General features: G+C 41.4%; 1 protein-coding gene across 1 annotated transcript in view; it reads left to right on the top strand.

Annotated features, from left to right (window-relative positions):
- The first annotated feature begins 2,489 nt into the window (after positions 1–2,489).
- Positions 2,490–12,774, top strand: part of VSNL1 (visinin like 1) — a 97,320-nt gene continuing 87,035 nt past the window's right edge. The window contains exon 1 of the mRNA XM_030858357.2: positions 2,490–2,768. The gene's annotated coding sequence lies outside the window, so the exon portion shown is untranslated. The remainder of the gene's footprint in view (positions 2,769–12,774) is intronic.

The following is a 12,774-nucleotide window of genomic DNA, read 5'->3' as shown; positions in this document are numbered from 1 at the left end:
CACAGTCCTCTTTTAAAGATCATTCTACCATCCTATAGAGGAGACCTGCTTTCTGTAATTTAAATGATAATTATCCCTTCGATGTTTTTAGGATGGGCTTCCCTACTGTGACTTCGTGTTGCATATATAAAAGGCATCACACACACCTACAATTTTTAAACAACAAATGAGCTTAAAAAGATAAAGGTGCACAATAACTGGAGCTTAAAAATTAAGTATCGCCAAGCAGCGCTTCAGTGCAAATACAACTAACAAGCAAAATCTTCTTGCCCAATTAGACAAAGCTGCTTCACAAACGCGCACGCTTCTCAATCACATCTCCCCTACAGCACAACACGGTCTAAAGTATCAGTGTTCATTTTTCCCGACACACAAGTTGTCAGTAAGTCATCAACGACCTAACATTGCCACGAAAGAGACCTCCAGGGCGCGATAAATAAGTACATCTCCTCGAAGCAAAGAAATGGCATCATGACCCCCTACGGTTGATGCGGTTTGCAGCGCGGAGACTGTTCTCTGGAGAGAAACCAGAGAGCACAGCGTAAAATGCTAGAGTAGGGCAAATCGACAAAAGACTGGAAATCACTTTGAAAGCTCTGGAGGTTGTGTCCGTGAGCGAACAAAGCGACTTATCGAGAACTGACTTTTGCCCCCCCACCCCATCCCGAGAAACAGAAAGAATCGGGACGGGCGAGCCCCGCTACGCAGTGCTTATCGCGGCCGGGGAGCGCAGCGCTGGCGCCCGCCAGATTCACAACCTGCTCGGCTGCCGCAGCACGCCGGGGCCGCGCGCCCTGCTCCGCGCTAATCCACGCTCCGGGTTTCCGCGTTCACCGGCACCGCGCGGAAGAGCCCTGCCGGGAGGGTACCTCGGAGAGCCTTGTCCGGGGAGTCCCGGGAGCGCTCTCCCGCTCTGCGCCACCTGCCCGAGGCGTCTGGCCCAGGGGCGCGCGTTCCTGACCTGTGGGCGGTCCAGGTTGGCCTTGAGCTCGAGGCAGCGGCTTAGGCGTCACCGCAGAGGCCGTCACCGAACACTAGCCTTCCAAAGCCTGAGAGTTGTCCGGCGGAGTTTCTCTTGATCTTTGCTTAAGTAGCCTCAGGTTCTTCCAAGCTGGACGCCCCCTACTAGCAGTCAGGGGTAGACTCCCTCCTAGCAATGGAGGTTTGTCTGCCTCGAGCCCTTTGGCCAAGGGAGATACTCATGGTGTCCTCAGAACCCAAAACAGCAGTTTTCCTGGACGTGATAAGGCATTTGAAGGCACTCTGCAAATCGTAAAACTCTCTGCTTAAAGAGAAAGTCGACCTTCCAGAATTTCCCTCTCTTGAAAATTCCCACCTGAATGTAAACCTCAACAGGGATTTTGTTCGCTGCCTTTATCCCCAAGGCATTGAAAAGTGCCTAAGGTCAGTAGGCAGGAGGTCACTGAATAATTGTTGAAATAAGCGAATGTACAAACAACACACTTAAGGAAACTGATCAGGTTGGGAACATGTAAGAATTCTTGCTTTCCTGGTAGGCAAGCCACCAAACATTTACTGGGCACTACTCCTTGACAAGTCTTCCAGGCTTTGGCTAGGACAGTCAGGATCCCGGGAGGGCTGGCAAATGTGTGTCCTTCAAGGACACAGAAAGGGGCTTTATAAAATGGCTTAGTCCAATCCCTCAACCCAGGATTCCGAGGAAGTTTCATTCCCTCCCCTTCACTATCCCCTCCCCAGCCCCACCCAAAGCACATTCAATAAAATATATTTAGTGCATAAACAAGGTGCTTATTATTAACCATTGGTTGATGATTAGCATGATTTGCCCAAGGTCACCCAGGACAAGAAGCTTCAGAGCCACCTCCCTTCAACACACATTTCTCCAACGCCGTTCTGGACCAGGACCCTCCTGAGTAGTGGGGTACTAGAAGGCCTGGCTCCCTGTACTCCCAGTATAAGACCCTCGGAAGAAATGGCCCGCACAAAGTGCCCACCATAACAGTTTCCTCGACAGTGAGCCGGGAAGACGCGCTCACAGCTTGCTGGGAACTCTTCCTTCAGAGAAAGGAATTTCTGCAGTTTTCTCCTTCCCCTTGCAGCCCCTCAAAGAGTGGGCCGGGGGCCCTCTAGGCATGAGGGTGGAGGGAAAAGCAGGCTCCACGTGTTCCAGCTCTGGCCTCAGCCTGATTCACCACCAGACGGGGTAACCGCGGGGCGTGGTGAGCCTAGCCCGCTCTGCCAGCCCAGGTGAAGGCTGCTCGAGTGGCCAGGCTCCCTTTTCTTAGCTACTTTCCTTTTGCGTTTCTGCTAAAATCTGGAGACATGGAATCCACTCTCGGAAGCTCCGAGCCCCTCCAACTGAGCATGCGCCAATGCCTGACTGCTTTTGGTCGCGGCGCCAGATCTCTCCAAGCTGGGCTGCGTAGCCCGGAGGAGGAGGGAGGAGGGAGGGGGGAGGAGGAAGGAGGGGAAAGGGGAGGGGGTGCCTGGAGAGGCGGCGGCTCCAGCGCCTGCGCATCCGGCTCCAGGGACCGTAGGTTTTCTATGGGATTCCCAATCTGCAGCAGAGACTTACCGGAGCGTGCTGCAGCGACTGCTGGGCTTGCAAGGCGCGATTCAAGAGGAATTTAAGCAGTCTAGAGCTCCACAGAAAAAAAGAGCGTGAGAGAACCATACACGCAGACGGCTTAACCGTTTATCCGAATTAAATATATGTACATATATTTATTTACAAAGAACTGTTGAGTTATCATTTTCGCTAAGTGACCGTGGGCAGCGCTATAACAGTAAGTAGAAAATACGATCTTTGTGGCATTTCTGCATGTGTAGTGCAGCCAGTTGTCTGGGAGATGCTTTGGCTATTGTCACTTACTTTGCTTTGCATAGACACATTTAAATGCACGGTGACAGTTGCTTTGGTTAATGCTGGTGATATGAACGTACTGTTAGTCCATGAGGGACCTTTTGGAATAACGGGGGCGGGGGAAGGGGGAATGTTTATATGCAGCGTGTTTGGGGGATTGTCTTAGGCTAGATTTAAGATAGGTGAAACAGAGGTGCTTTTTAAGTTTGTCGCTAAGTAGGCAGATTTCCTTACACAGATTTAAGTAGCTAATTGACCGACTGTGAAGTTTTCCGGGTGCTGATAAAACTCTTGAGCGGTTGCAGTTAAGTACCAAACTGTCATCCGTGGGGCTGGTGCACCATTTTTCTCACCGTGGAAGAGCAGCGAACGTGTTTGCTAAGTAAAACTGAGTGGACGAGATGGTGTGGAAACCAGGGTTGGTTTCCAAGTGGGATGTTAGTGTTTAGAACCACAGAGCTAGGCGCTAGAAGCACATTTCTCTGTTAGTATTTAGAAATGAGTAAATAATTTTTCGGTTTTGATTTTTCATCACGATGGTGAATGGGCAAAAAAAGGAAAGATGTTCAACCGCCCTGTCAGCCCGTTCTATTCTGAACAGAGTCTGAGACTCAGAGCCTCTGAATGGGGATCGTCAGATCCAAACTAGTTACCTGCCTTTGCATCCTGTATTCACATTCCGGAATGCAGGGTTGAAAAATGTAAACCCAGATGTTTTACCTTTGGTAGTGTTTCTTTAAAGGAGAAAAGGTCGTTCTGTGTTTTGAGTTAAAATGGGTTCTTCCTTGCCCAGAAACGGAAGAAGGGTCTTTGCAAGGTCAAACCCCCGTGGAAATCAGGGGCTCTGGTGAATTGGGGGAGGGGGCAGGAAATGGTGATGCTCCCTGGAGGCGCTCAGCACTGCACGGATCAGTGCCCTGTGAGATGTCAGAGTGGGAATCCATTTTTCTAGAGTTGCCCTCCTGGCCATGTTTTGGAGACTGAAATGAAATGGAAATGCTAGTGGGTGTAGTAAAAACAAGTGTATACTATCTGTGTGTCATAGCCCACTTGAAGACGGGAGGAGCAAGGGAGTTGTGTTTCTACATATTAATTTTTTCAATTTAAAGGGGTTTCACGTTGAGACAAATTAAAAATGAAACTCTTGGGAAGACACATTTTATCCTCACTGCCATTTAAACTGCCTACATATGTGTGTTGTTGCTGGCGGAGGGGGAGGGGCGTCCTGCTTCATTGAACACCTCACTCATGAGTATACTCTCATTAAACTTGGGTGTTAATAACCCCAGAAAATGCTGCACTGAAGCAGGCTGGCAGAAGGGCATGAGGCAGGCAGACAAGAGAAGAGCATGACCAGTGTGTGCTGGATTTCCATGGAAAAAGTAGATCCAATATCTGGGATGAAATGAAATAAATTTTGCCCCAAATAGGATAGATCATTATAGGACTTTTGGCTCTTCAGTCAGTCTGGCTATCTGGAACCCTTTGAAGGAATTTATAATTTATTGAAGTGGATGAAATTTGAAATAGAAAATTCGAGAATATCCTCTCCTTGGAAACCCAAAGTGTAAATCATACTGCCTTCTCTGTCCCTCCCTTCTTTACTCCAGGGCAGAAGGACCAATCATTTGTCATAATTGAGCCATACTCCTCGTCAACCCTGAAAATTGGAATCAGCTCCCTGAATAGTGCAGGTGTAGTGCTGCATTGATAAATGGGTGGTGGAGAAAGTAGGGGAAACCTGGTGTGAAAGCTCATAGATGTTTGCTCTCAGATACCTTGCTTCATAGGCTGACAGTTATAGAGGAAAACATTGGGCAGAGACCTTCGAAAGCATCTAGTCCAAACCTGTTGTTTTACAGATGAGAAAATTGAGGCTCAGGGCCATGGAGCTAGGGGAAAGTCAATTAACTTCTAGTCTATGCAATAAAGAATTAAAACGTATTGTTGAGTGGAAGTGTTCCCTTCTCTCTGTACTTACAGCATCCTCAAGGACATAAATAATTGCCTGCTTCCCAGCACATCGGTTGAGAGAGTCCCAGGGTCCCTTTTCATACCATTGCATCTCTCTTCTCTGCCTTGCTTTTTTTTTTTTTTTTTGGTATGGTCTCTGTCTCTTTTTTCTATTGTCCCTCACTTCTGATATACCCACCTCATTAGATGTTTAGTCTGGCCTTCCTAGCTTCTCAGTCCATTTCTTTAGAATCCTTCAAGTTTTTGGAGAGAACTGGCAAACCAGTTGGAATCTTCAGCTCCTGTTTGAAAACTGTCCAGACCCATTTGTATCCCCTCTCTGCTCTATTCCCCAGGATCCTTTAAGGAATCCAGCCTTCTGAGAAACTGTAGGTGCCTTCCCTCTTTTCTACCTGTCTCACCTCCTCCAGCACTGCTGCAGCTACAGGCACTGGGACCTAGTGGAGTGAGGAAGCTGCAGTGTAAACACACAGCAGGCTCTGCCAGCTCTCCTTTGGCTCCTAGAAGGCAGAACCCAAATCAGAGCCGCCTGTCTCCAGCCTTCATGGAAATGCTCCAGATGAAGCCACCTGCAGAGAAAGGGGCTGGGGGCTGGGCGGGAAGACTGAAGGAAGACGCCTGAATCATGCTACCTGAAGCAGGCGCTGTAGAGGAGAGCAGTGCAGCTTTTTAAAACCTTTAGAGCTTTTAAAGTGCCGTCTTGCTGGACAGGGACTGCAAAGCAGGCAATAATACCTGCCTAATTGGCCCTTCTCTTTCCTTCTTTTTTTCTCCTTTCTGTTCATTTTCTTTCTCTATTTCTCCCTCATTTTCTCCCTTTCATAAACATTTCCTGAGTGCCTGTGCAATAAAGCTCTAGGCGTTTTAAAGATACTCCAGGCATTCCTGTCGCTTCTCGCAGGCACTCAGAAAGAGACTGAAACCAGCACAAACGTCCCCTTTGGGGAAATGCCAGGAATTTTTACCTGAAAAAGCTGAAACATTAGTGGAGGCTTGAGAAAGACAAAGTCTGCGTCTCTTCCTCGTTTGAGAGCTAAATACACTTGGAAATTGTTGAGGAAGCTAAGGAAGCAAGGTGGTGAGTTTCTCAACACACTCCCCAATCAACAGTTCAATTTAACCACTTCCCTCACGGTAAACCTTTACTGAAGCTCTGTCCCGTAGAGTCTGTCCCTAACAAATGCTCTTGGGTCAGATGTCACCTCGTCTTGCTATCCTGTTCTGAAAACAGGCATGTCCAAGCTATTGTGAACACCACATAGCTTCTGCAGATATCAGAGACTTGTAGCTGCTAAGCGTCCGGCTTTGATTTGCTGGTCATTCTGTAATAGGATAGCATGGTTAGAAATGTTGTCCTGGGCAAGCTATAGGTTTTCTATTTGGGTTGTATATAGGTATGGATTCCAAACATTGCTGAGGAGCTCCCTGTGGAATTTCATAGAATGACAGTATAATAGCGATATGAAATGTGTGATTTCCTAATTCGCAAGAGCGAAATATATTTAATGTTGTTCTAAACGTCTTTTTCTTTGTATGGAGTAATTTTTATGCTCCTACGATTAGTGATTCTTTAGGAAGTTAGGAAGGTTCTTCTTATCGAGGGGATCCCATTCAGTTAATCTAAGGTTGAAAGTGACAATGTCCACCTCAGTTGCATTTAGTAGATATAAATATATTAATTTCCTAAAGTATCAAATGGTGCAGAGATAAATTAATAAATGAGTGATATTTCTACTATCCAGTGGTTAATTCACATAATTTATAGAGTATATGAACTGGATGGGATCCATGTAAGTTACCTAATCCATCCCTTCAGCACGTAAAAAATATAGTAGAGTAAGGAACATTTTTATCTTAAAGACATATCTGCAAAGTGAAAGCACATTTCACAAGGGCAGAGATTTTAATGATCTTTTTCATATTTCCACAATGTCTATACAATGTCTTTTATAGATACTCTGTAATATTTCTCAATTAAATATTTGTTCTCAGAAGAATCAGTTACATGTAACTTGTTAATTATGTCAAGAAATTAAATCATTTATACTAAAATCATGCACAGAATTAGAATTGCTTTAAATATCTTTATGTTACTAAAAGGAAAATCTAGACTAAAAGTTATTCTATACTTTACTTTCAGTGAAGACATAAAAGCACTATATTAATACCTTTAAGCATGCTTTTTAATCCACTTACAGAGTATACTCCCTTTTATTTCTTAATAAGTAAAAATGTATATTATTTTTACCTATTTATAAGAATTGATATCAATATGTAAATCTAGACTATGGTAGATATGTGTACTAATTATTTAGATCATGGGTCTCAAGCTATGGAATTATTTTAACGTGTTCACATTGTGAAGGGACCATAACATTTCTCATTTACAGTTTGAGATTTCTCATTTACAGTTTGTTTCTAAAGACGGCTTATGCTCTTTTAAGTGAATCAAAATAGTTTGAGTTGCTTCCAGCTTCATTCATTGAGAACTCCACAAATGGGATCTTGGGGGTGCTTTAGAAACTGCTTAATGAATGAAACAGAAATGGAATAGCAAATTACTGAAGAATCCTCAAAGAGGTTTGACACTTTAATAATAAGGTGTCTGTGAATACATTAAAGAGATGTTCTATACCCTTATCAGCTAACTTAAAGCATGCAAGTCAGATAATTTGTCCATGATTCTTTTGTTTTCTCTGGACTTCTCCACTGCCTTCCTTTACTGCAGTTCTAACACAGATGACCTGCTGTGTAGCCATCAATTGTTTTTCTGGGTTTTTTTTTAAGACAATGCACTGCATTTCTAACCATTTCTTGTATTATTTTCAGGTGAACAACCTATTTCCTTTTGTTCTATATTACAATTAAGACTTGGAGTACTCTCATTCACCAAGTAGCCTTCAAGCTCAATATATCTAATGCAATAATTGCTGAAGTTTTTATAGAAAGAAGGACTCTCTTGATTGAAAAGATTTCCTTTTTTTGAAGTATTGCTCATAAAAGGCAAAGTGTTAACAAATCAGTTAAACTTACTTGCAATTATTATAGATCTATAGAATGAATACTGTTTTTCTTTATTCTTGCTCGAATAGGGATTTTTCTGAAAAAGAAATCTGTCACTTTAAGTGTATTTTTTTCTCCTTTCTTTGGATCTTGTTTATTATCTCTTGGGCTCTGAAACTTTTGAAGAGCTGAATGTAAATAGATTTTTTGCAAATTATTAACATGTTAAATGTGCTTTGTAGCCTCGGTAAGTTTTTTCCGATGTGAACAACTAGATACTAATATTTCTGTTGTATCATACTTTAGCATGTTTATCGCATTTGAAGGCTTCTTAGAATAGTAGATTCTGGTGCTGCAGGAATCTGGTGTTTTACATTTTGCCTTGGCTTTATTAATTTGTGATTAGCATGTTTATTTCTGATTTCTTGAAACCCAGTCTTAAATTGAGTGAAATTTCCCATTGGGGGCCCATTAAGCATTATCAATAAAGTTGACATGTTTACTAATATAATATTTTATCTTTAATGTATGAAATAGTGCTGTACAAGTCTGATTTTCAATTAGCAACTTCTGGAATTCTTTGGCTTTTGACGTTATGAGTTGATGAAAGACTATCAATTTTGTTTATTCCAGGGGTTCAAGTGTTTCTTAAATATATACATAAGGTGCTTGGTGTTTGCTTACTCATATGGGAAATTTTATGAAAAATAAAAAAGAAATTGTGAAATAAGTTTAAATTCTAAACAAAATTGTTAGTTTTTCTTTTAAATGTTTATAAAGGTATTTATTCCTCAGAGTGAGGTGAAAACCATCCAGTCTTCCCCCATTTTTAGTTAGTAAATGGAAAAATTCCTCAACCCTCGCGAAGGTTTCAGTTGACTCAAAAGAAACTATAGGAGGAAATGTAAAACAAGAGTTTTCAAGCTAGATACATTTAGATAAAAATCCCTAGTTCCACAGTTTATTAGTTCTATGACCTTGAATACGTTGTTTAACCTCTTAGCCTCAGTTTCCATTTAAAATAGTAATTCACAGGATTCTTGAACAGAGAACAGAAGACTATGTATTAAAGGATATAACACAATGCCTCATTATTGAAAGTGTGCAATTAATGATAGTCATTGTCATCACTATCATTCCTTTCATCAGAAATCAATGGTTCCTAAACCACTTTAGTCTCTGAGCTGTAGTAATTCCACTCATAATGGAACCTCTGAATAAGGTATTGAGCTATGACCAGTGAACAGTTAACAGTGCTTAACCTACCTTGTAAAACAAATATCTATTAAGTAAGTGTGCCAAGCACTGTGTAGTCACTGTGGAATCAGGATTAAATAAAATACAATGTCAGCCTTCAAGGAAGTTATTCCTAATGAGGAAGATAAGTACAGTTCAGTACGTCAAGTGAAATAAAAATGTGGTATAGATGCATAGAGGAAAAAATTTCTAGAAGTACCTACACTGAGACCTCAAACTTCCCATTTCTCTCATTCTTTCTTTAAATGCATCCCATTTCCATTATACCTTTTCTTTACCACCATCTCCCTACCATATAATACCAGCATATAATTAGACACAACAGAATATGGAAATAAGAGGACATTTTTAAGCTTGTTTCCTTATTGAATACATTTTAAGGTCATCTATTAATTATTTTCCCATGTAGCTAAATAATGTGGCCCTTGCCTCCCACCCAAGCCTCCAGTGGGTCACTGAAACTCAGTGAAAATATTTCAAGAGTTTTGCCTTTGGTTTAAATATTATACGATGATACTTCTATCTTTTAATATCTTCCAAAAAAGAGATTTCTGTCTGATACTCTCTGCTCACCTCCCTTATTACTCCAACTAATTTCATGACTTATCTTTCAAATGTATCTGTGGGAGGACTCATATGATCATACAATCTACTCCTTCATTTTTTTCTCCTAGGGCTTTTATGATAAGGAAAATATACCTCCTAATCCCTTTTTCCCACTGAACTGAAAACGTGTTTCCAGCCCCTATACACATACACACACACACACACAAATCCAAAATGGCCTTACTGTCTTTAGGTCTTCTAAGAGGCTTTTCACTTCTCCTCAGCTTTTTCCTCCCTTCTCCCCCTATTTCCTGCCCTACTTACTAAGGAATTTCAAGTATATTTCTTATCTGGAGTTAAAAAGGAGCATCCTTTTCTCCTTTTGAAGTCTGCAAAAGTTGCACCTAAATTCTGAGGCTATTTTGTGTAGTAGGAGTATTGGATGATGCACAGAATTGGGTAGGACTTTTGATTCTAATTAATTTGGGGGGCTTTTTTTCTTACTTGTGAAATGGGATCATATATTTACCTTATAGGAATCTTCATATATATATATACATATATATATGGTGTCCTCAAGATATAGATATATATATATAGATATAGATATATAGATATAGATATAGATATCCATACCACCTAAAAGAGCTTAGTGCATAGTAAATAATTCTTCCTCCCCCTTCGGACCTCTACCTTCCCTCCTGCACTTCACCATTTCTCCTAGCAGGACACTTAGGTGTTCTGCTCTTTCTAGGTATATTTGTCCTAATTTTCTGGTGGTTAAATAATAGCAAATACACACATATCCCAGGTAGCATGGTGAGTGTGGTCCTAGAGAAGGTATACTGAATGAATCAATGCCTTAGCATAGACCCATGTTCCTGCATCTGTTTGGAAAAGTTCTCCATTCATTTAAGACATGCCTCCTACTAAAGTTCCCAAAGCTTCTACTGACTAATGTTCAGTTAATGAACAATCCATCCCCATCCAGTGATTTATAATGCTCTTCATAAATTATGTTGGAGGATATCTGCTAACCTTTAATTATCTTCCAACCTTTATCTTCTCCTTCCTTTACCTTTTTCTGAGGTGCCCTGAGTGCGTTTGAAACATTCTAATGACATCCTTACTTCACTTCTTGGTGTCAGGTCTGGCATTATCAAACTTACATATTTTTGGTCCATCAAATGTCCATCAGATAACATCAAATAAATGGCAGAAAGGGAATCCTTAGTGGAGCACACAATACTATTGCAGAGCATGTTCGTGGCAGGGTTGGCCTCTCAGAGCCTTTGTTTGTTGAGCATTTGTAGAAGTGTGCACTAATGCACGTTGGCCAAGAGCAGAGAACGGCTCTCAAAGCGAGGGTGAGGGAGAGGTGCAGCTACATACAGTTACATACCTACCTACATACATACATACACATATACATGATAGGCACACAATAAGCTCAATATACTGTCATAGATTGTTTTACATTTTAAGCAAAATATTTAAGAGCAAATAGCCTTATAACAAATCAACACTTTTGAAATGGCATTAAAAGGAAGCCCTTTTGAAAGTTTTCTCATTCTAGGTGAAGTGGCAGAGTTGAAAGGGAAGGTGGTTTAAATTTGGTGGTAAGGACATTATAGACTTTGTTTCTTTTTACTTATTTATTTATTTATTTATTTTTTTGTGGTACGCGGGCCTCTCACTGTTGTGGCCTCTCCCGTTGTGGAGCACAGGCTCCGGACGCGCAGGCTCAGCGGCCATGGCTCACGGGCCCAGCCGCTCCGCCGCATGTGGGATCTTCCCGGACCAGGGCACGAACCCGTGTCCCCTGCATCGTCAGGCGGACTCTCCACCACTGCGCTACCAGGGAAGCCCTAGACTTTGTTTCTTTAAAGAAATATTTCCAAGACACTGGTAGTTATTTCCCCTCAAAGAGTTTTGTGGAAACGTTTTTCGAGGTAAATAGTGCTTCCTACTCCCCACTCTTAAATATTTTCAGTGCATATTTTCATATTAATAATAAATCTGAGTGGTCCTGTTGTAAAGACCCAGTATCTGCTTACTTCGCTTAACCTTATGTTTCCAAACCTGTTTGCACAGAGAACTTATGTTGAAATATGCTTGTTACCATCTTATTGTAGTTCTAAAGAACCCAGTCAGAAAAGGACAAAAACTGAACTATGTAATGGAAAGTACATTAAGACTAGGAGTCATTAATTGTGTGCTTCAGGCATCACAGCCATGTTTTAGGTATCGTTAAGTGTGAAGTCCTGGAAAAGTTACTTTACTTTTCTGAGTTTTAGTTTTGTCATGTGAAAATAGATATGAGATTGCCTACCCTCTCTAGTTAGGAATTATTGTGAGATTGATATGACTTTGAACTTACTATGTAGATTGTATAGTACCATGTAATGGTAAGAAATTTATAATTATTATTCAACTTTAGAATTTTAGTTTATCTTTTATTTTAAAAGATAATTTAAGAATCAAAGTACTGATCTTGTGCAAATTATTGCATTGAGGTATGTCTGCCAAAATAAGTACCCTGTCCCCTATCCTTCCCCACCTCAGCTCCTAGGATAGAATAACAAATACATGATAACTGTAACCAGGTTTTTACACAGTTAAACTGAAAACGTGATTTCGAAATAAAATAATTCTGGAGGGAAAACCTAAATTATTTAAGATTTGAGCTACATCTATATCTTTTATATTTTTCTCAGGATTTCTCATGTTGTAGTTGAGCCCATAGCATTTTTCAGTGGAGTAAGCATGTCTCAGTTTTCAGAGAGAGTCTAGTGGAACCATGGCAACCGTGGCATGCCCATGTGTTTGTTCCAGCAGGGAAGCTTTGGAAATAAGATTTTTATCCTAATGGGATAAAGAGGTCTATCAGAATAACTGGGCCTTCCATTCCTGGATTCAGCAGGTATATGTAGATCTGAACAATGTAAGGGCAGGGAAAACTGATGGAAGAAACAAAAGAGACCCACACGTGCATGTGTCCAAAGGGAATCCATTTTAGACAAGCTCTGTGCCTCTTAGTGCGTTCCAGCAGGGACAGTGGCTTCTCCTCAGGGACAATGGAAATCATTTCTCATGAGCTTCCACAGCCCTGATGATCAAAATCTGATTCTTTCCTAGGGATCCTTCTC

This window comes from Globicephala melas, chromosome 12, assembly GCF_963455315.2.
Source record: "Globicephala melas chromosome 12, mGloMel1.2, whole genome shotgun sequence".
NCBI lineage: Eukaryota > Metazoa > Chordata > Mammalia > Artiodactyla > Delphinidae > Globicephala > Globicephala melas.
Note: the sequence above shows the minus strand (reverse complement) of the source record. Positions and strands in the feature narration are given on the sequence as shown.